The 23648-nt window shown below is 38.2% G+C and overlaps 1 long non-coding RNA gene across 7 annotated transcripts in view; it reads left to right on the plus strand.

Moving 5' to 3' along the window:
* The window catches only part of LOC111562346, a 79743-nt gene that overhangs the window by 16783 nt on the left and 39312 nt on the right, over window positions 1–23648 (plus strand). For 2 of the 7 annotated variants that reach the window (XR_006585309.1, XR_006585314.1), the window contains exons 2-5: window positions 7168–7345; window positions 16404–16827; window positions 17222–17297; window positions 22908–23044. This is a non-coding gene — a long non-coding RNA (uncharacterized LOC111562346). Of the gene's footprint in view, window positions 1–7167; window positions 7346–14696; window positions 14894–16403; window positions 16828–17221; window positions 17298–17609; window positions 17760–22907; window positions 23045–23648 lie in introns of those variants that run through there. The other 5 variants (XR_006585311.1, XR_006585313.1, XR_006585312.1 and 2 more) reach the window with 5 other exon arrangements.

A 23648-nucleotide genomic window follows, 5' to 3' on the forward strand; every position in this document is an offset into this window, starting at 1 on the left:
GAAAATGAAAGAGCATCATACACGATGCTTTACATAACTAGAATGGGTCTTCTCCCCAAATAATAATTTAGAAATAAAATTATTAAATTTGAATCTTTTACTTTTCCACTACATAATTTTAAAAAATGACTCTGCATGTAAAGAGGAAAGAAGTCTATTTTTAACCCCCTACTTCCAGCATATCCATATTTAAACTTTCCTGGATATAACAATTTTAATTTCCAAAGCAGATCCTGTAACTCTGACTCTGTTATGGTTTTGCTGTTTACTCACCCTACTTTCTCTAGAGTCTTCTCTCCCCTTGTTTTTCTTCTGCCCCTGACAGTACCTTTCATTTGTTCCATTCTTTACGAATTTAGGGTAGCCTTGTCCATTGTTGAATAGCATTAATGACCAGAAAGCTCTTAATAGTTGAGCTACCTGTCTACCTCTCTGTAGCTTTTACCCACTGGCCCTACTTTTGTCCTTGGGAACCATGCAAAGCTAAATCCTTTCTTGCTTTACATAACAGATTTTCAAATACTTGGTGACAATTGTCTTTTACTTCCCTAAGCTTCTCTTTCATTTTCCTAAACTCACCCAGACTTTTTGGCCATTTTAATATTAGTCCTGCTTTTAGATCTCCATCATCCTACCACTCTCCTCTGATATTATAGACTTGCAATGGTCTTCTTAAAATGTGAAGCACAGAACTGAAATTTAATATGGTAGACATAGCTGGAGAAGCGAAGAATGCATTGGGGCCATTTTGGTAACCTGAAGACATTACCCACTTTATTAATTTATCAACCCTTTGTAAACCCTCTGCTAATGAAATACTGCCACCTGGGTTCCTAGTGGTCTGATGAGTGTGTGTGCATGTGTCTGGTGTCTGTGTGTATGTGTGTATGTGTCTGACTCCCATCTACCTCTCTAGCCTTATTCTGAACTTTAAGGCTTCTGACATCTAGGTTATGGCTGACCAAACAGAAAAAAAGTTTCACTTCCTCTTTTAATGACACAGGCCAAGATGTGTATGTTTGACATAAAATCCTCTCTCTCTCTCTCTCCCTCTCTCTCTCTCTCTATATATATATATAGATATATACATGTATATGTATGTGTGTGTATATTTCTATATATCCAATGAGTTCTTATATCATTCATGTGGAATCTTTCCATGTGATTATCAATAGTACAGAAAAGGGGAAAGTCATATTTGCTAGATTTCTTTAATAATGTAGCCAAAGCAGGCCAACTGGAACTGGACTTGAAATCCCAAATGTTTGAATTGTCATCTAGATTTAAAACCTAGGACCTAAATTAACTTATGAATTAACGAACTCTCTTGGAATACAACGCCTAAGCTGGTCGGCTATATAAATAGCAAACAATGGGATAGTAGGATAGTGAAGTGGCTTAGGATGTAAGGATAAGAAACAGATGGACTGGTTTCAAGTCTGTGTCTCCCGCTTACTAGCTATGATACTTGGGCAGCCCCCGTATTTGCTTTGATACCTACTCCCAGGGTCGGTGTCAGGGTTAATTGAGGTGAGGTATATAGGCTCTTAGTATAGCACCTGGTCCATAGAGTGCACTCAGTGAAATATAGCTATTATGATTAATAGCAAACAATTCTTAAATACATTCGTACTTTCTGTATACATAGAATTGACATATTTAAAGAAACACATTGATGGATTTACAATGATACCAGAATACCTGGCCTCTCTGTAGTCCAGTTAGTGCTTATGAAAAAGCTGTCAAGGGGCGCCTGGGTGGCGCAGTCGGTTAAGCGTCCGACTTCAGCCAGGTCACGATCTCGCGGTCCGTGAGTTCGAGCCCCGCGTCAGGCTCTGGGCTGATGGCTCGGAGCCTGGAGCCTGTTTCCAATTCTGTGTCTCCCTCTCTCTCTGCCCCTCCCCCGTTCATGCTCTGTCTCTCTCTGTCCCAAAAATAAATAAAAATGTTGAAAAAAAAATTAAAAAAAAAAAAAAGAAAAAGCTGTCAAGAATTGGAGAATTGGCTTCCTGTGATGGGATAGAACTATCTCACAGAGGATTGATTTTTAACTGAAGCTTAATCAACAATCTAACCAAGTGATCTTTCTCCTTTCCTGAATGTGGCAATAGTAGCATTTGGCTCTGGTTTATTGGACCACCAAATTTTAGTCTGCATGGGGTCACGACAGAGAGGGCAGCTAAACCTCCTTCGTTTCTCTCCTCACTACCTCTTCAAATTCTGGGTCTTCTTTTCAACTTGGGGCTCTCAAAAAACTGAGACTTACTGGAGGAAAATAAAAACCTTCGTATGATAAACCACACTTTATACCCTTGGTATTTTAGAAGATGGTTCCATTAAAATCAAGGCCTCTGTATTGGTTCCTTTAAATGAAGACAGTTTGGAGAATTTCAAAAGGCTTTCACCATTACCTCATTCCCATCCCATGGGTGCCTTTAAACGGCCAGTTCAGCAGGAAATCAGATGATGAATTTCTCAATACTGTGTTATGAACTAAAGAACGACAGACTTTCCTCCCATGTCCAGTATCCACCGTTATCAGTCTTTCACCAGAAGTTCATCATCTGGCACAGGTCTTACAATATGTTGCCCCAACACAATTTGGCTCTGGCACAGTGACCATTTCATCTTCACTGATAATCTAGTGATTTGTTCCGACTGATTTGTCTGACACTAGAATATGTCACAGTTACAATACAGATCTGCTATTATGAATTATGTATGTTATTGAGTTATTAGGAAAGCAGATTGAGCCATATTCACCTACAGGCTCTATGGTATCATGAAATTTAAATTGGGCAATTTGATAAAATTTATTAGTTCTTTTAGCAATTTACTACATAAGTTCTGTAGTCACAGGTATTTTGTCAAGTTATTCATACAGCTATCCTGACTACAGTCCTGACTTAGGGATCTATAAGATCTGTAGGGGTTTCCCCTTCTTTTCTTTGGATCTTACTCTATTAAAGAGACAATTTTATCATATATAAAGCTAAAACTTTATTTTTGCATTGATAATTTGCACGCAAAAGATACCTTCTTAAGCCAGGGAATTTCAAATTTGGATCCATAGTTCTGTTCCTTTCCAGTTTGTGAGAACAATTTTTCCCTTTGAAAGGAATCTATACATTAGCTTGAGAGGCAATACTTAGAGTGCATTTATAAGCAACAAGCACAATCTCATTAAGTTCTCTTTAATTTAATTTCAGTGATATTGATTTTATCTGAAGGACACATCATTCTTGATTTTTCTGATGTGCAAGACTGTACACAAATTACTGTAAACCTCACTCTCTGGCCTTTTTCTCTCAGAGGATAGTTAAGGTCAGCGATGATGTATGTTCCAGGACATTGTCAGGAAGGAGAGTAAAAAGTCCTCTCTAAAAGCTGTCCCCTTCACTTGTCTTCTTATAATTGGAGATGGGCGGCGGGGGGTGGGGGGGGGACTACCCACCAATATGGTTGCTGGCTCTAAATCTGTGTACCTTCTTCACTCTGGAGCTCAGCGCAATCTGAGCATTGGGACAGACTCTCTGTGGGAGTTGGTAGAAGTTCATCACTCAACCCTGTGCTTATAGACCATAAATGTTCCAGGAAAACATCACAGAGCACTGGGCCTGTAGGCTCAATGGCCCCAGACTCTCAGTCAGTCCTCTTTGATATAAGTGAGATAATCTGGGTTCTAAAACACAATGCCTTTGCAATCCAATGATCACTAAACAATTTATATGATGACGTTGACTCAGCTTCTAAAGTTGGTCAGTGAATACCAGGAGCGGTGTGCTGACTTACAATTGGAAGACAGACCTAGCTTTACTTCATGTTTGTTTTTTGTAAGATAGCTAACCAAAAGAACTACCAACTTTGGCATGTGAATACGAAATGGATATTTATATCACAATTCACTTATAAATGACAAATTTGTGAGAACAGGAAGGCTTATAATGATTGATCTCCCCATGTGCGCATGGCTCTGTAATGTTACAAAACTGACATGATTTTCCAAAGAAAAGCATGTTTTGCTTCTACTGAGTAGAGCCCTCAGATTCTGCTCTCATTTATGCACTATGGGCATCAGCAGGGAATCTGGCAGAGAGACTCTGCTATTAATGACTTTGGACCAGGAAATTTCCTTGAAATTCTTATTGGCACTACAAATATCATCTTCACTTAATGTCTGGAGTTTATAGGACTTGTTGGACTTGCAATGGCTCACTTTAATTTGCAGTTCTAGATGATTTCCATGGATCATCATCAAAAACTGTGTGTTAAAACTCTGTTACTTAACTCTATCTATTACCTAATATGGATTAGAAGCCTTCCAATGAGGTAGAATGAATCGGCTATGGATCTATTTCCGCATCTGAACTTAAGCACTGAACTCCGGTAATGCCAGCAGCTCGTCACTGCCCTCGTCTTTGTTACCTGCCCTTCCCCCAGTGATCACACAGACAAATGTAGCTTGGGTCCCCTCCCCCTTCCTGTCCATCTGCCACATATTCACTTTTCACCAGCACTTAATTCTCTATCAAAATATTTTTCCAGGATGAGAAAAGAACCAACTTCCAGGCAAAAGAAAAAAAGTGATTCTAGTTAATGACTTCCAGATAAGAATTTGCTTATTTTCCTAATGGCCTACTGTGTCCTGCTAAGCTATCATGTCACAAACAGAATAGATAACTTTAATGGGAGAACTGCCTAAAGATCTTGGGACATAGCCACAGCCCCTTTGTCTACATAAAATATTTTTTTAAAATAAGTAAATTAATGGGAGCTGCAAACAAGTGGAATCTAAGAATAATATAACTAAGTCTTCGGGCAAAATATGTTTACAACATGTGAAATTAATAAACATAAAATCTCTAGAGACTAAATGCATCGTTTTTCATCTATCATGAGAAAACATTTTCTGTACATGGGAGACAGTGTGGAAAAGGTGACTGTGGTGAGAACGCGTTTGTTCCCTCGAAGGCAAGATGGAGAATTCCAGTCTTGCATTGTGCCACGCACGCATCCCCCCGCTGTTTTCTGCCATAATTACCTGAGACACATCACCCAGCACAGCCACTAATATGAAACCCCTGCTCAACAGAATGTAAGGACTACACAAACAGTAATGATGGTCTTTAGCTCACCACAGTGGGCTGACCACATCAAACATGAATGAATAGTTGGTTTCCAGAATACTGTCAAATAACAGAAAACCATCTGTTGCTGAAAATAACATTGGGTGGTGGAAAAAGAGATCCCCAAATTGTTTTTTCCCTCATAATAATAAATGAAATACAGTAAAACTATTAATAAAAACACAATAGCAGACCGGAGCTATCATTTAAGAAAAACATTTCAGTATGTTTTATTATAGTTAACAGTTACAGAGAGGAAAAGTAAAAATTTGGGCAGAACTGTGGTTACCATTTTCAGAACTACGCTAACATGGAGAGTACCTCACCTGCCTCCAGGAAAACACTTCCTTTTTGCCTGTTTTTCTCAATCTGTAAATGATGCCCAAGGGGGATCTCTTTAAAGAGATACTGGGTTTAATGTTTGTAACGTGGTTTTTTGCCCCGAAGTTTAAAAAAAAAAAAAAAAGTAAAGTACAAAGTATTATTATAGCATTTGTGGCATTTAAACCTATAATTAAAGTGACCAAATATTTTCCATACACCCCCCCCTTACATTCAGTTCTTTACAAATTTTTTGCAAGTTCATAATTTGAAGCTAAAACTTTCCCCATTCTATTCATTAGTAGCTTGGAATCACTTAAAAATTATTCAAACAAGTTTATGTTTTGGTGATCTGTCTTGGATAATTTGAAAGCCTCTGATGTTTCTATGTAAAGCAAAAATAATTCTGTATTTTGGATTAGACCTTAAAATGAAATGTAGCATGCAGGACACCAAAGGGAGCTTAAATTCAGTTGGGAAATAATAGTTTAATGATAATATCATTCATAGATTAAAACCATGATGTAAACATGTTCTGTTGCAAATTTTGCTTTGGAAATGCATTATTGATACTTGGATCAGTTCCTCCTCTCTCATTTGACTTATTACCTCATCAACTGGTTGTTTGAATGCTGTACAGAAAACCTAGAATATAATAATTGTTTTCATATTTTGAAAAAGATTATATTTCTAGAAACAAGATACATTCCAAAATTTTCCCTTACATTATGCTTCTTCATCGTTTAAGAAAAACAGTAAGCATGTAAACTTTTAAGATGAATTATGATCTTATAAACATATACTATAACAAAATTCCATCAGAGATTAATGATAATATTTTAGTTTTTGCTCTTTAACACTTAAGCAATAGATATTATGAGGTGGGGGTACAGGATGAGGGCGGAGAGGAGGAAGGTGAATAATCCTTTCAACTTTAGGTATTACATATACATTTCTTTTATATTTGTTTCAAATCCAGTAACCAGAAAGTGCAACTGGCCAGGCTATTCATTCTATGTTGTCAATAAAAGGAACCAGCGGATGAAGACTTGTTTTTTTCATTCTCAGAGGTTTGGTAAAGATACTGCATATTTTGCACACTTAAGAGCACAGATCATCATGTTATTTTGAGAATATTCCATGTTCCACTGGATCAGGCAAAAGCAGCACCAAAGAATTAGACACAGAGAGTTATTTCAAGGAATTGAGAGAAACAGAAAGTAATTTCAATACAGCGTGTTGAATGATACCTTGAAAGTAAATTTTCAGGGTTTGGGCAGTAGTTGGAGGAGAAAGTTGTAACAGCCCTGGACAGTCGGCAAGGACAGTTTAGAGGATGGTGAGCTACCTCAGACCTTTCCCAGTGAGTCTCCAAATGCTCTGGAATTTAATGAGATCCTTGTTTCTCATAGTATGGTCCAGGGACTGGCATCATTGCATTTCCTGGAAGCTTGTTGATATGCAGAATTTAGGGCCCCAATCCAGACCTCCTATATTTTAGAGATTACTAGGCAATTCATGTGTACATTAAGTTTGAGACGCATTATCCTAGATTCTGTCTTCTTAATAACCTTCAAACCCAGCTGAAAACAGGCATTTGTATTTCCTTCTATGTTTGAATTTTGGGAAGACACCTCTCAAAGAGCGCCTCCAGTTCATGCAAAGTGTTTCAAGCGGAAAGAATGGGCCCAAGATAACCCTTGATTCTAATTCCCCACAGCCTCCTCGTGAGTAAAATGGTTCACAAGTTCCTGTTTGCCAAGGGCACGTGAAAGAGATAATAAGAGGCCTGGGGATCTGAAGCCGGAAAGGATGAAGAGGGCAGCTCATGGAACAGAGGCCCCTTCTGTCTCAGTCTTAGAAATTTCTCCCTATGCTCAGACACCCTCCAGGAAGAGGTGAGGAAGAAGGGTGATGTGGAATGGGAGAATTAGCACAGGGCAGAGTCTTTGATTTAGCCAGCTCATCTGAAAGAGACCAAGTTTTAACCAGAAGAAACTGGTTTGCCTTGCAGGGTGAAGTTTATAAGGTTGTTCTCTATTAGCAGATAAGGACTAGGAGCAAAAATAATTCTTTTATGCAAAATAAAACCGTACTTTTGTACACCTGATTAATAATATGACCATTTTAAACCACAATATAAACAAGAGAGATCTTTGCTTAAAATCCTTTAGTGACTTCTTATGGCTACAGAATTTTAACTTGGCACACATCATTTTATTTGGTTCTTGCCTTCCTCTCTAACATCACTTCCTAAAACCAGCAATGGAGACTGGAAAAAAAAAAAAGTGTTATAGAAACAGAAGGAAATTTCAATGCAAGTTCTAAGCCAGTTAGACCTTTTGGCATGTGTGTGTATATGTATGTGTCTGTCAGTTTGTCTGGCCGTAATACATATGACATTACTCCTTTACCAGTTAACCCTGACAAAAATAACATTGCATTAAAAAATCATCCCCAAACTGAACAGGAGGGAAAATAGCCAAATATACAACTGGCATCAGAATCATATGAACGATTTGTTACAAATTCAAATTCTTGAAATAAAATTGGCTTAAAACACTAAACCGCTCGTACTCATTGATCTGCACATTGGCTGAACGTTTTCGAAGCTGGGCTTGTTTGGGTGGTTCCACTGGTCATAACTGGACCCACTCCGGCTTCTGAAGCCAGCTTGGTTAGGCCAGCGGTTGTTCCACCCCATGGTTGATATCCTCCTCAGGAGACCAGAGGCTAGCCTAAGCTGCCCTTCTTACTGTGCTGCCAGAAGTTCTAATCTACAGAGCCCATCAGGAGACAGATTATAAACCTGCTTATGTCATTGATGCCAACATCTCCCTGACCAGAGATAGTCACAGGAAAACACCCTTTGTCAAGGAGTGGGAAAGTCTGCTCCTCCAACTACAGAAAAGCACTGCCAAAGTTACAGGCCAAAGAATATGGATGGATAATTCAATAACTATGGATGGAACAAAGAACAAAAAAAGTAATCCACTTCGACACAAATCTCCTCTTAAAAATAACCGACACCACATCATAAGGATCTAGCGATTGGTAACAATTAGCGATGCAAATCTAGCCCAGTGGTGGTTAATCTCTCCACAATATGTTCCCATGATCAAATCCTGTTTTGATTTTCCTATCTTTTAGAAAAAGATGTATAATTATAAAATTAATCACCAAATTATGTTTAATAATTTACACACTTATAAATTCAATTGTATTACTTTCATGTTCTAGAGAGGGGTCAATAAACTATATAGCCTTCAGGTCAAATCTTGCCAACCATCTGATTTTGTAAATAAAGTTTTATTGGATCACAACTACTCTCATTTGCTTACCTATTGTCTATGGCTGCTCTTATATATAGCTACAACAGCAGAGTTGAACACTTGTGGTAGAGATCATGTTGCCTGCTGAAATATTTACTGAAAAAGCTGAAAATATTTACTCTCTCACCCTCTATAGAAAACTAGACACTTCTGATTATCATATTTAAGGCACGATTACCAGTTAATTCTTCTTAGATACCACTAACGATTATCTTCTTTCAAAAAGAAGAAAGCTTTATTAACAGAACCAGGATTGCAAAGCACATCTGGCTGACTCCAAGGCCAATGCTTCTTCCAGGATACCATACTGTGTCCACAGTATTTATTCTACTTTTAAGAATGCTCTCCATTCTGATATGGGAGGGAAAAGAGAGGGACCTATATGTCACTTACATTCGAATCATGTGAAAAATTTTTTGAAAATTCAAGCTCTTGAAACAAACTGCATGCTTGAGACTTTGATACCTTTTTACAAAATTTTTTTAATGTTTATTTATTTTGAGAGACAAAGCATGAGCGACAGAGGGGCGGAGAGAGAGGAGACACAAAATCTGAAGCAGGTTGCAGGCTCTGAGCTATCAGCACACAGCCAAACACGGGGCTTGAACCCATGAACCGTGGGATCATGACCTGAGCCAAAGTTGGACACTTACCCGACTGAGCCACCCAGGTGCCCTGACACTTGGCTATCTTAACAAATGTCATAGGTGATCCTTATTTACATGAAAAAGAAGGAACAAGAGGTGTAAGTGAAAGAAACAACTTATGATGTTGGATTTGAGAAGAGTCGTAAAAGCTTCACATCATTATGGTAGTTCATAGAGAATCAATGAGGCAGGGGAAAAAAAGGACTGCTAAGGAGAACTAAGACCTTGATATGAAGTCGTCTAAAATATATCTGGACTACATTATATTCCAGCCCTTCCTCAGTTTCTCACTTTGGCTCTACTTTTGTTAATTATGATTTTCATGTGAGTCTCTAATCCAGAAGTAATTCAGATACATAGAAAACTTGGGAGGACAAGGGTAATGTCTGCATGCTATAGACACAGATGTCTGCTTTATGAATGGAATATTCTAACAGCCCACTTTTCCAAAAAGCATTTGGGCAGGTTTTAACAACAACAACAAAACGTGATGCAACATTAATGCAGTAGAAATAGATTATCTTTGTGTATATCTATGTTGTGAATTTTCTTTTGATTTGAAATGTTGAATATGACTTTTCTTTTTGTTTAAAAATTTCAGTAAAGGGAGGCACCTGGGTGACTCAGTCGGCTGAGTGTCTAACTCTTGATTTCAGCTCAGGTCATGATCCCAGAGTCATGGGATGGAGCCCCATGTCAGGCTCCACGCTGAGTGTGGAGCCTGCTTGACATTCTCTCTCTCTCTCTCTCTCTCTCTCTCTCTCTCTCTCTCTCTCTCTCCCCCCCCTCCACCTTTGCCCCTCTCCCTTGCTTTCTCTCTCTTTCTAAAATAAATAATAGTAATAATAATAATAATAATAATAAAGTAGAGAAAGAAATTTCAGTAAAGAAATAAACCTAAACAAATTGTTATTAGCATTCCATTTCCCAGGTTCAGGAAGATGTCTAGAGTGGGCTCCAGCCTCTAAGCTGCAGGGCTTGCTCAGAGGCATTGGAAACAGTCTTACTACCACTGCCTAATTGGCATAATAGGAGCAGTGTTGCTTTTCCCGCCCAAAAACCACATTAGGCACTGAAAATCTTTCATAAAAACTGGAGAGTCCCTGCCCAAAGAGATGCCTGGCAACTGGTCTTTCCCAATTCAAGGCTTTCTGAGATGCAGAGACAAAAATAGCCCAACTCAAGCCACCACTAAAGAACACTCCAGTGAGAAAATTCTCAGAATAATATTCTGAAAAGCTTAGAGTATGCTTTCCTTCAAGTATGAGGAAAAATTAAAGATACCTGACATGCATCCTCAAATTTGAAAATAGAAACATGTTTCTCTTCTGGTAGAGAGATTTCTGAGGCCTGGAGGTTTAATGGAATGGGCTATGCCTTCTGGTTTTCAAGGGCCCATGTGTCTGGGAAGAAGATGGGGCAACTTTATTCCTGACCCAGTTCTCTGCAGTTTTTTAAGAGTCCGAGAGAGGATTGCATTGGTTTTTTTGTGTGTTTGTGTGTTTTTAATGTTTATTTATTTTTGAGGAGATGGAGACACAGAATCTGAAGCAGGCTCCATGCTCCAAGCTGTCAGCACAGAGCCCGATGCAGGGCTCGAACTCACAAACCATGAGATCATGACCTGAGCCGAAGTCAGACTCTTAACCGACTGAGCCACCCTGATGCTGTATGCAAAGGAGCATGAAGGTTAGTGGTGGGCATGAGCTGAAGAGCTACTCAGGAGGTCATAGAGGTCAAGTGGTTAGGCATTCATACCAGAGACAGGATTGATGATTCTGTACCTTTGGCCTGTCAAAGGGAGTCAGGGCTGTCCTTTGGAGACAGAAAGGAGAAGAGAAAAGGAAAGGTGAAGAAAAAAATATGCCCAAATATCACCTAAGCATCATGTTAATAGAAGATACTAGAAGAAGATGAGAGCAGTCAATACCAGAGTGAGGCCAGAGATACTTCTCTGTCACCAACACTATTTTTGCTTCACCATGCCCCCAATAGCAGAGAATAAGTACCTAGAAAGGGAAGAAGATGGGGTTTCTTTGAGCCAGAACCTGACGCCTTCTTCCAAGAGCTGAGGAGGGAAGATTTTTAGTCTGTGGTGGATCAGGGAAAGGGATGATCCTTGAACTGAACTGACATTAAAATTTTTACAACACGGACACCTGGGTGTCTCAGTCAGTTAAACAACCAACTTTGACTCAGGACATGACCTCACGGTTTGTGAGTTTAAGCCCCACGTCAGGCTCTGTGCTGACAGCTCGGAGCCTGGAGCCTGCTTCGGATTCTGTGTCTTCCTCTCTCTCTCTCTGCCCCTCCCCTGCTTATACTCTGTCTCTCTCTCTCAAAAATAAATAAACATTAAAAATTTTTTTTTAATTTTTACAACAAAAAGGAATATATACCATAGCAAACAAAGAGAAATCTCAGCTAGTAACTGGAAATAATTTCTGGGAGAAAATTCTCCATGGGTCTCTTGCATTTCTGCACTTCTTTCAAACAGAGGCACTTAACTGCCTTTGTTCTGGACTACCTTACCAAAGATAGCTGTATAATAAATAGCACTGAAGACACATACAGTGTCTCCTGATGCCAAAGGCCAGTATAATAAAACTAATGTCTCCCTTCAGAGCAGTAAGCCGATTTACTGCCCATACTAAAAGATTTGGGTTCTATTAGCTTGGAGTCCCTCTCCTACAACATCACCTACTATGTGTGCAGGTGTAATATGGTCCTCTTTAGGTCACTCTGTGAGGATTGAGACTTATGTAACTAGCACAAACATGATAATCCTCTAGCAACTACCACTGCTAAGAGTAACAACAATCTGTCTCTTAGCTCTGACCAAGGTATCTTGTATCCTCTACCACTAACAGTGAAACTGTGGCAGGCTAATTGGTCTCATTTTTTTACAGTTCTTGATAGGGAGTACACAAGAGTGTGTATATCAGGGGATGTGCAAAAAGGGAACCTTTGTGCACTGTTGGTGGGAATGTAAACTGGTACAGCCACTATGGAAGACAGTATGGAGGTTCCTCAAAAAAGTAAAGGTAGAACTACCATATGACCCAGCAATTCCACTTCTGGGTATTTATCTGAAGGAAATGAAAATATTAACTCAAAAAATGCACTCCATGTTCGTCCTTAACATTATTTACTATAACCAAGAAAAATGGAAGGATTCTTGGCTACTTTTCTTGAATTAGTGATGTATTTATTGAGTTCCAGAGACAAATGTAAAATTTTTCGCATCAGACTTAAGTATCTTAATTCCATAATTTCCTGTTAATAATATCCATCAAAAGCATTACATTGACTTTTTCCAAGTTGTTACTCAGGGGGAGATGTGTATCTATATGTTCTTATTTTGACTTATTTCTTGTTAAGACTTACAATCTTTACACGATTTCTTCTTCCTCTGAGAGCAACCGAATTATGAAAAAAGCATAGCTATGAAATTGATTTTAAGTGAGGTAGCCAAGAATCCTTTCCAGTGGGAGTGGTAACTTCAATTTTCAGATGGTTTTTATATAAATTGTCCCATTTGATTTTCACAAGAACATTAGATAGCATGACAGGCATTTTTATACACATTTCCCTAAATTAATTTTTTCAGGCTCTCGAGTGGGCTATTGTGGGGATTAGAAATAGAATTGAGAAGGACCTCACACCCTTTAATTGTTCAATAAATCGTAGCCATCATTGCTACTATTTCACGTGGGTGAGAAGTGAGACTCAGGGTGATTAGGGCTTGCCACAGTCTCCTGACACACAGTCCAAAGTACCTCGCAGGGATCTCCAGTTAATTTTTCCCTTCCCAAAATGGGGATTGACTTAGCAATAGAAAAGCAACACGAATAATCGCACTGATAGTATTCTACCTGCGGGACCTCAGGGTTTTAAGCTCAACAGTTTTACTTCTGGACAAAGGGGCTCTGCTGAGTCCCTGATCCCATCAACTCCCCACACTCCCAGTGTTGATCTTCAGAAGAGAAAGAAAAAGGGGCGCCTGGGTGGCTCAGTCGTTAAGCATCCGACTTCTGCTCAGGTCACGATCTCATGGTCCGTGAGTTCCAGCCCCGCGTCGGGCTCTGTGCTGATGGCTCAGAGCCTGGAGCCTGCTTCGGATTCTGTGTCTCCCTCTCTCTCTCTGTTCCTCCCCCGTTCATGCTCTGTCTCTCTCTGTCTCAAAAATAAATAAACATTTAAAAAAAGAAGAGAAAGAAAGGAATCCCCTAGTCCTTTTCTCTTAAAGGTAGAGGAAAACACCTTTCCAAACGGCTGCTGCTGTCAAAGTCCAGGACTTGATTTGTGAAGCTTGGTCTTGGAAAAGTACTAAATAGAAGTAAGATGGATTTACATTTGTAAACTTTGCTTCCCCTAAATGGGAGGAGAAAGACCACTCACGGGAAACAAAGACACCAGTCCAGCATCAAGACAACATAGAACAGTAAATTAACTGAACACAAGCTCGGAAACTCAGTGTGAATGTAGGCCTAGAAATTTTAAGATAGTTTGAAGAGTGAAAAAACTCCCAGAGCCTATTCATCAGTCTTCACACCTCCTCTTTACCTGAGTCATGCACGTTGCTGGGGAAAGAAAAGCCACAAATGCAAATGCAGTGAAGTTGGTTGGAGACCAGTTGAAAGACAGGTCTCCTAAACCTAACCTTCTCCAGATGGGAAGATGTAAGTGTGAGAATTTAAATAAACTCAGATGCGGCCATTGAAAATCTGCTCAATATGCAGAGAAGACATGCGCAACATTTTCCAGAATATAGCAGTAAAAAGTTTTCTTATTTAAGAGGAAAACCATCTTAAGCATTCCCAAATAAATTAGCTTTGACTATTTCAAGCCATGGGAGAACCTGGTAATAATCATTCTTATGACCCACTGTCTGTCTGCTCACATTTCTCACAGAATTTTCCCGCTCTTTTAATTACATCTGTTTACATTTTTATCTGGCCCCAAAGAGGACTCAGTGTTGTGTCTTCACTTTCTGGCCTCGGTTCCCATTGACATCAGATTTCTCCATGTGAAAATCAAGCAAAGTGTATAAAATAAAAGTACAGCATGAATGACTTTTATCAATTTGCTTTGTTTTAGTGGCTTTTCCTATATAACGACTTTGCAACTCAATTTGTAACTTCAAGCAGTAGTCTCATTTGAACTGGGAGAGAAAGATCATGTCAGGGGTTGAGAAGCCACAGGGAAGGTGAGGGGGGTTGAGTTGATAAAATAGGAAAGAGGCTAATAGGCCCATATTCTTATCCTAGAAGCTTACCTACCATAGAAGAAGCCTGGCAGATGCCGTAGGGTGAGGTCAGCAAGGACAACTGCGCACTGGATTTGAGGACTGAGGCCAGGAAAGTGGCCCAACGAGGCACAGACCCCAATCAATTGATCTGAGCAACAAAAAAGTATCTGGGCATAAAGTCTTGAGGGACCAGGAAAAAGCTAGAGCAAATACTCCGTGAGTCTCCCAAAAGCCTTTTTTGAAAGAGCGGCTATGAAACATTAAGAGGAATTTTAGGTGGCTCAGTCGCTTGAGCGTCAGACTCTTGATTTCGGCTCAGGCCATGATCCCAGAGTTGTGGAATCGACCCCTGCATCAGGCTCCACCGTGGTTGGAGCATGCTTATGATTCTCTCTCTCTCCTTCTGCCCCCCCCCCCCAAGTAAAAAAAAATAATTAAAGAGAGGAATTTAGGTGTGTCTGGTATTTTAGCAAACATCTCAGGGCGTATACATCTAGATGTGTATTGTCCAGCATATGAATCACCAAACAAAATTAATCTCTAATCCACTGAGGCTGCTGTTAACAAGCTCAGTTTTGAAATTCCTGTGTTAAAGTTGCTTTTACAGCCCACTTAGCACACAGTGAGGTCAATGATATTTTTCACGGAGAAGGCTAGCAGAATTCATGTTGCGTCTGCTTGTTTCACTCTACTTCCAAAACCTCACCCCTACACTTACCATAATCTCATGTAAAGGCAAAAGACTAAATTAGCTATTACCTGTTGTGGCCATCAGACATTTTGAAATAAAAATGTAGAACTGCTGCCTCATTTACACCCTCAGATCACTAATAGTGGCCTAGTGAGAGTGGTACAGAATGATTCCAGGCATGGAATATAGCTCATTCCCAGAAGGCATTAGAAAGTTCGAATAGTTACAAAGGTTTATATGAGACTGCGTCTCACTGAAGTGGCTTGAGTAACCCCAGTGAATGTTCTGAAAAAATACACTTCTCATCATCTTATTCTGCATGTCCCAGTTGCATTGACTGGACTGCCATTGGCCCTCTCCATATACTTGCATGCTGGCCGAATCCCTTCCCAGGACCACAAACAGAAGGCAGGTTGATGTGCAGAATTCTTAGCCAGATAGGTACTAAGTGCCAGGGAGGTGCTGCTGATCTGAGATAGGGTCTCCTATTACCTCAGCGCCTAATTCAGTACTCTGGCAAAATGTTTTCAAAACTTGAATTCACTGTTCTCAGTGCTTTCTCATTAATATCTTTCCAAGACACTTCATTTGTAGGGACTATACCTTCTAGGATGTTAGACCACCTTTCCCTACCACACACACACACACACACACACACACACACACACACACATTCCTGACCAGCTGTTTTCTATCTTTATAGTTTCCAAAGAGATGTACAAGGAGAGAGAGTCATAGTAGTCATAGCCATTGGGTTGTGGGGAGTGAAGAGAAATCTCAAAATAAGGCACCCGTTTAGTAGTTACCTAAGTTTCTAGACTGATGATTTACTTCCGACACAGGAAAAATAGCAGAGAGGAAAACTTTTACCTATTCTTAATTGTCAAAATAAGCTTGGAGTACCTGTTGCAATTTTCTACCCAATTCTCTTAACTTTGTAGTTTATGAAAATTCTTCATGGATACTCGTAAGGGGCTTATTGTCAATTCTGGTTTAGAGCGCTCTAACTTTTGTGATTTTCCTCTGCCTTCACAGATATTTTTGTGCAGAGTTGAGACCAGCTGGATCCTGGGCTGCAGACCATATGCCATTTACAGCAGAAACCTCTTTCCCCTCTGGTCCTGCTTACAATTACTCCCATCTTCTGATTTCCTGGATTTTGGCACCTCAGTACAATTTTTACATCTGCTTCTTAACTGGGTTGGTGACCCTCCCTTTCCAAGCTTCTTGTACACTGACTCTGCACACACTTCTGGGATCTGTTCATTTCTTTGGATTTGGTGACATCTATCCTCATCTCTTAACCTACTATCGTTCCAGTTTTTGTTACCGATACAATGACTAAACAGACTTGCCCATCACCACTGAATCACAGCCAAACAAAGGGTAGTAATGATGATTTTGTAATACCACAGTCTCTGTATAGTCCTTGAATCAGCTGAGTTTTTCTTTCTGGAGTGTAAGTATTATATTATTATTATGTACTTATTAATGTTTTTGTGTGCAGCCTATGGCCTTTTACCACTAAAGACAATTTCCCCTTCATGGGCGCTAAATAGAAAATGTATTTATTTAGGCAGGAGCCTTAGTGAGATCTGGATTGCCAGAGAATAGCTTATATTTGGAAAAAAATACAAAATCATACATGAGATCATTTGAAGACCTACGTGAAGAACTGAAGCAAGACTAGGAAGTGTGATGTAACAAAAAATTATTGGGTTAAGATCTGGGGCTTTTATGTTTACAGTATTATTGTAAACCTAATCTACTGAAACTAAATTGATTCATAGGATGGATATCTGGTCATGCTTAATTGTATTAATTCTCACCTTTCCTTATCTTTTTGGACTCAGAGGTGGGAAGAAACAAGAATTCTGATGTGCTTGGTACTCTTGCCCAAGCACTGAAGCACTTTACAAGGGAACAAAGGTTTGTGCTTTTGAAATGACCTCACAGTGGATCTAACAATGTACCAGTTAAATCTTATTCCAGAATGCAATTATTTCATTATTTTTTTTTTAATTTTTTTTTTCAACGTTTTTTATTTATTTTTGGGACAGAGAGAGACAGAGCATGAACGGGGGAGGGTCAGAGAGAGGGAGACACAGAATCGGAAACAGGCTCCAGGCTCCGAGCCATCAGCCCAGAGCCCGACGCGGGGCTCGAACTCACGGACCGTGAGATCATGACCTGGCTGAAGTCGGACGCTTAACCGACTGCGCCACCCAGGCGCCCCAATTATTTCATTATTAAAATGAAGCACAGTGAGTTAGCTGCTGTTAGCAGCTGAAAGAATAGCATCACTGATTTGGAGAACTTAGAGAATTCTTCAGACATCCACCAAAAAATCAGAAGGCCAGCACCATGAGCAATGAGGTCACGATCTTTAAGGTGACTACTCTAGTGATAGGTTTTCTGTGTGTGTCCTGTCTCTCTAACTCTTTAAACTTTTATCATATAGTTAAAAACATCTACATTATTTATATATTTCTATGGAGCAGTATACATTTCTTTATGCATCTGATTTCACAATCCCTTTTGGATTAAAAAAGGCATGAGAAACAAACAGCATACTTTTGAGTTGTCATGTAATTTGTTTAGTTACATATCTTTTTTCCCTTTGTGAAGGGATTTGATATTTTTATTTATATTTTTCTTTAAATGTCCCCTTCTTATTCTTTGGAATATGAGGCCAGCATTCTTTAAGATATTACGTCTTTGAATCTGAAGTCTTAATCTGATGTGATTTAGTTTCTACATAGTTTATACATGTACATCACTATATTTCTAGATACCTAATTTAAAAAAAATTTAAGTTTATTTATTTATTGGAGAGAGACAGAGACAGAGAGGGTGGGGGGAAGGGCAGAGGGAGAGGAAAAGAGAGAGAATCCCAAGCAGGCTCTGCACTGTCAGCACCGAGCCCGACGTGGGGCTCAAACTCACAAACCGTGAGCTCATGAACTGAGCCAAAACCAAGAGTTGGATGCTTAACTGACTGGGCCACCCAGGCCCCAATACCTAATTTTTGAAACTGATTTTGTTTGCTGCTGTATAAAACATTTAATTGGATTTATACTACTAATGAACAAAGACACTGAGGTCTTTTTATTGTTTCTGTTTCTTTTTTTTTCTTTATTTTTTTAAATGTTTCTTTTTTTTTTAATGGCACCTTTCTTGCCCCAGAAGAGTCTATATTTCAGAACATAGGGTCTGCCAACTTTGTTCCATTTCACTGCTGCATTGATACTTCATTGTGATGCTATATTGGGAGAATTCATATATATTGAACAGGGGCTGCCCAGAGTGTGTGAGATGAGCCGACAACAATAGCATATGACCAATAATGAATTAGAGAGAAGACAGCAAAAACAGAACTTAGGGAACTAGAAATAAGATTAAAATACAAAATGCAAGTACACACCTGAGAAATTAGTTTTAGTTCAGCAGGACTATCATTTGATTTTCATAAAGCAGACTCTGGATGCTGTCAACTCTAAGTCTTTACTGGCAACAGAGTTTTCTACAACCGATAGTATTATATGCATTGGAAAAACATCATTAGTCACAATTAGTTAGCAACAAACCGTGAGTTCTTTGATGGAAGCATCTCAGTCTATTCTTTGAATAATCTGAAATATTGAATGATCTATTAAAAACCACTTCCTCAACCCTAGTAGATATTATTGTTCATGAATTGGGATGTCCTCGGCATTAGAGAGTTCAGCGTTGCAGAAGGGAAGGCAGACAGTAAGCCAGGAGCCACAGATCATTATGACCCGGTCTCAAAAAGTTTGCATTTATACAATTCATCAATAAAAAATTTTAAGGCATGCTCCCCACTATATGTATTTTTATTCATAAATGTTTTATGCATACCTCGATTAATGCTTACTATCTCAAGTTACAATTCATGCTAAAAGAAAGGTTCATTTTTCAATGACTTTTGTTATAAATCCACCTTCAAATAGTATTCTTAGTTATTTCAATTTTTGGTCTGATTTCCTTAGATAATAAAATTATCTTAGCAAATGATTTTTAATGTGAGCTCTGCCATTTTTTTGCTCACATGTGCTTGCATTATGGCCTCATGTTTAATCCATGGTTTCTTTGCAGAAACTTTTATTTATTTTTTATTTTTTTTATTTTTTTAATAAATTTTTTTTCAACGTTTATTTATTTTTGGGACAGAGAGAAACAGAGCATGAACGGGGGAGGGGCAGAGAGAGAGGGAGACACAGAATCGGAAACAGGCTCCAGGCTCTGAGCCATCAGCCCAGAGCCCGACGCGGGGCTCTAACTCACGGACCGCGAGATCGTGACCTGGCTGAAGTCGGACGCTTAACTGACTGCGCCACCCAGGCGCCCCTTTGCAGAAACTTTTAAAAGCCACCCTTTAAAGACTTACTTCATAATTTTAACTTGATAACATGATATGTAAATCTAATTATCTGGGCACACACCAGATTGCCATGGGTCCTCTGGTACAGTCCCTGCAAGACGAACCCCCTTAGCAAGCCTTCATAGGACACAGCAGGCACAGATCCATGTTGCAAAAATCTCTTACATATACAGATAACTTTTGTGGTTCCTCCCAAACTCATGTGCAACGCTCTTCTATGTAACACCACTGTTCACTAATGAACCACCTAAAAGATCAGCACACAGAACTGCATTTTCCATTTGAAAAAGTCTGTGAAGAAAAATGCCAATGAACAATTTGATGAAAAAAATTTTAAGGTAAGACAATTAACAAAACACAGAGTTTGAATGTGGAAAGAGCTAAAATTTGTCCATATGGGGGAAAATAATCAGTCCACCAAAATACAGAACACAGATACTATAGTAGTAGAAAGATGTAAGAAGAGAAAGACATTGAAATGAGGTTAATGGAAAGTTTATGAATCTTTTTGTTTCTTAATTTTGAATCTTTAGGAGTTTTTTTTTTTTTGGTGGGGGTGTAAAACATTTAAGTTCTACTCTCTTAGCAAATTTCAGTTATATAATGCAGTGTTATCCATTATAGTCACCATGTTTTACATTAGATCCTCAGAACTTATTCATCTTACAGCTAAAAGTCTGTACCCTTTTATCAACTTCTACATATTTCCCCCAGCCTCTGGCAACTGGCACTACTTTCCTACTCTGTGCTTTTGTGAGTTTAACCTTTTTTAAAAAAATTCCACATATAAATGATACGATGCAGTATTTGAATTTTCTTTCTCAGACTGACTTATTTCAATTTGCACTGCCCTCAAGTTCCATCCGTGTTGTTGCAAAAATGGATTTCCTTCTTTCTCATGGCTAAATAATATTCCATTGTTATATATATATACATATATATATGTATATATATACACATATATGTGTGTATATATATACACACACACATATACAATGATATATACATATACAATGATATATATATTATGATATATATGTGATATATATGTATACAATGATATATATAATGATATATATGTGATATATATGTATATATACAATATCACATATATTTATCATACATCTTATTTATCCATTGATATCTGTTGATGGACAGTTAGGTTATTTTCATGTCTTGGCTACTGTGAATAATGCTGCAATGAACATGGGAATGCAGATATCTTTTCAAGATTGTATTTTCATTTCTTTGCATATATATCCAGAAGTAGGATTGCTGGATGGTATAGTAGTTCTATTTTTAATTTTTTGAGGAACCTCCATACTGTTTTCCATAGTGGCTGCACCAGTTTGCATTCCCACCAGTGCACAAGTGTTCCCTTTTTCTCCACATCCTTGCTGACACTTGTCTCTTGTCTCTTTGGTGCTGCACTTCTAACAGGTGTGAGATGATATTGTGATCTTGATTTGTTTTTCCCTGGTTAGTGATGTCAAGCACCTCAACATGTCTTCTTTGGAAAAAAGTCTGTTCAGTTCCTCTGTTCATTTTTTAATTGGACGATTTGAAGCTTTTTGCTATTGAGTTTCATGACTTCTTTATGTATTTTGGATACTAACCCTTTATCAGATATACAATTTGCAAATTGGTTGCCTTTTCATTTTGGTGATGGTTTCCTTTGCTGGACAGAAACTCTACAGTTTGATGTAGTCTCACTTGTTCATTTTTGCTTTTGCTTCTTTGCTTTGTGTGTCAAATCCAAAAAATCATTGCCAAGACTTAGTCAATTACTGTATAATTTCTGTACAGTTTTGGTTTATTTTGTTACCACACAGTGAATCCTTAACTCTAAGCAACAGTTTACAAATGAGTTTGATTGTTTAATCCCAATCTACTAATGATTTGAAATAAGTAAACATATATATTTATTTAGAATCTATTAATGATAATGGATCATTAAAATCAACTCTCTAAAGAAAAGTCATACACATTAAGAGTTCTCAGGAGTGTCACCTAAATGTGATTCCCTTTTGAAAAACAGAGAGCAAACCATAATAAGCAAAATAACATTTTAAAGTAACTTCTGCACTGTTAATTATTTCAACCAATAAAAAGTTGCTCCTAGGGGTGCCTGGGTGGCTCAGTCAGTTAAGTGTCTGACTTTTGATTTTGCCTCAGGTCACAGTCTCACAGTTCAGAAGTTCAAGTCCTATGTCAGGCTCTGCACTGATATAGGAACCTGCTTGGGATTCTCTCTCTTTATCTCTCTGCTCCTCCTCCAGTCATGCTTGCTCTTCCTCAAAATACACAAAAAAATAAATAAAAATTAAAAAATAAAAAGTTGCTTCTAGTCATCAAACTTTGATATAACAAAGAATAATAATAGTATAAATAATGTGATGCAAGTTAAGAGGAAAAAAAGGATACTCCATTTACTGAAAGTCATTTAACTTGTCATGCAGACAACTTCCTGAAACACATGTTCAGATAAGAATTAAGACACTGAAACATATAACAGTTACTAATTCTTAATATATAAATAAAACAGAGTTTATATTAAAAGTCATCCAAGAAATGCAGATTCATATTGCTTCCTAGAAATTTCTTTTGATATAATTGGCAAAATGAAGAAATGTGACAACATCCTTGCTTTGTATGTGTATCTTTTAGTTGCCTAGAGAATGCAAACATATTTTAAAACCCAGAAATGATATGGATCTAATTTCTGTTTTACTGTCTTGCTAAATTAAGTGGCTATAGATAACATGCAGAATATACCTTTTTTTAAAACTGAGAATATAAACTATTTATAACAGTTACTTTTATTTAAACAGAAAGACATAGGCATTTATGTGATTCCTCAGGCCAGCACTGTTTAGATGTGACAAAGAAATAATCATCAAAATGCAGCTCCTTAAGTAAGTGTCTGATTTCACACTTTAGGAAATGTGCTATCTTTCTGGTTGAGCCGGCAAGAATTGAGAAAGATTAAGAAAGTGTTTAAAGATGTTCATTAAAAAGTAGTTATAAAAATGTGAAAGAGACACAGCACCAAGCATGCCAAACAGAGTAAAACTGTCATCAAAAAGATTCAACAGCTATGAAAAGAGTTCTTCAAAATCTGCCACATTTTTTTCCAGATAAGAAAATCTATCAATTCCAAATGTCCACATTAGTCATGCATAAAGGCACCAACGTTTCACAGAAAACAAACAAATCTATCCCAACGAACCCTTGCTGTTTATCACATTCACCAGAAAGGCTAGAAAAAGTCGAGGTAAGTTTTAGTTCTTAGTGAAGTTTTTAGTCCTAAGGTGTTTTTTCCAGAACATGAACATTATAGCTATTTGGTTCTCCTTAAATTTTTTTCATCTCAATTTTTATCATTCTACTTTTATTTTTTTCAATGCATTGTTTTAAAAATTACGGAAGTACTACATACTCATATTAATTTGCGAAATAATACAAGATATATAAAGAAAAGGTTAAAATTCTTTTTTCCTCCTCCAAAATCTCTATGTTTATTGTCCTGGGAAATGTGCTAATAGCCTGATGTGTTTTCTCCACCATGGTTTTCCCTCCTCATAAATACTTCTAAACTTTTATATACATGGATATTCATTTTTTATTTTTTGTTCTTATTGCACTTGAATTTTTTAGAAACCAAAACAATAGCTCTGAAATTTGCTTTTTAATTAATTAACTTATTTATTAGAGAGAAAGAGAGTCACACATGAGAGCGCAAAAGCAGGGGAGAATCTTAGACAGGTTCCATGCCCAGTGCAGAGCCTGACTTGGAGCTCAATCTTACAACCCTGGTATTAAGACCCAAGCTGAAATTAAGAGTCGGAGGCCTAACTGACTGAGCCACCCAGGCACCC

This window comes from Felis catus, chromosome A1 (genome assembly GCF_018350175.1).
Source record: "Felis catus isolate Fca126 chromosome A1, F.catus_Fca126_mat1.0, whole genome shotgun sequence".
In the NCBI taxonomy this organism is placed as follows: domain Eukaryota; kingdom Metazoa; phylum Chordata; class Mammalia; order Carnivora; family Felidae; genus Felis; species Felis catus.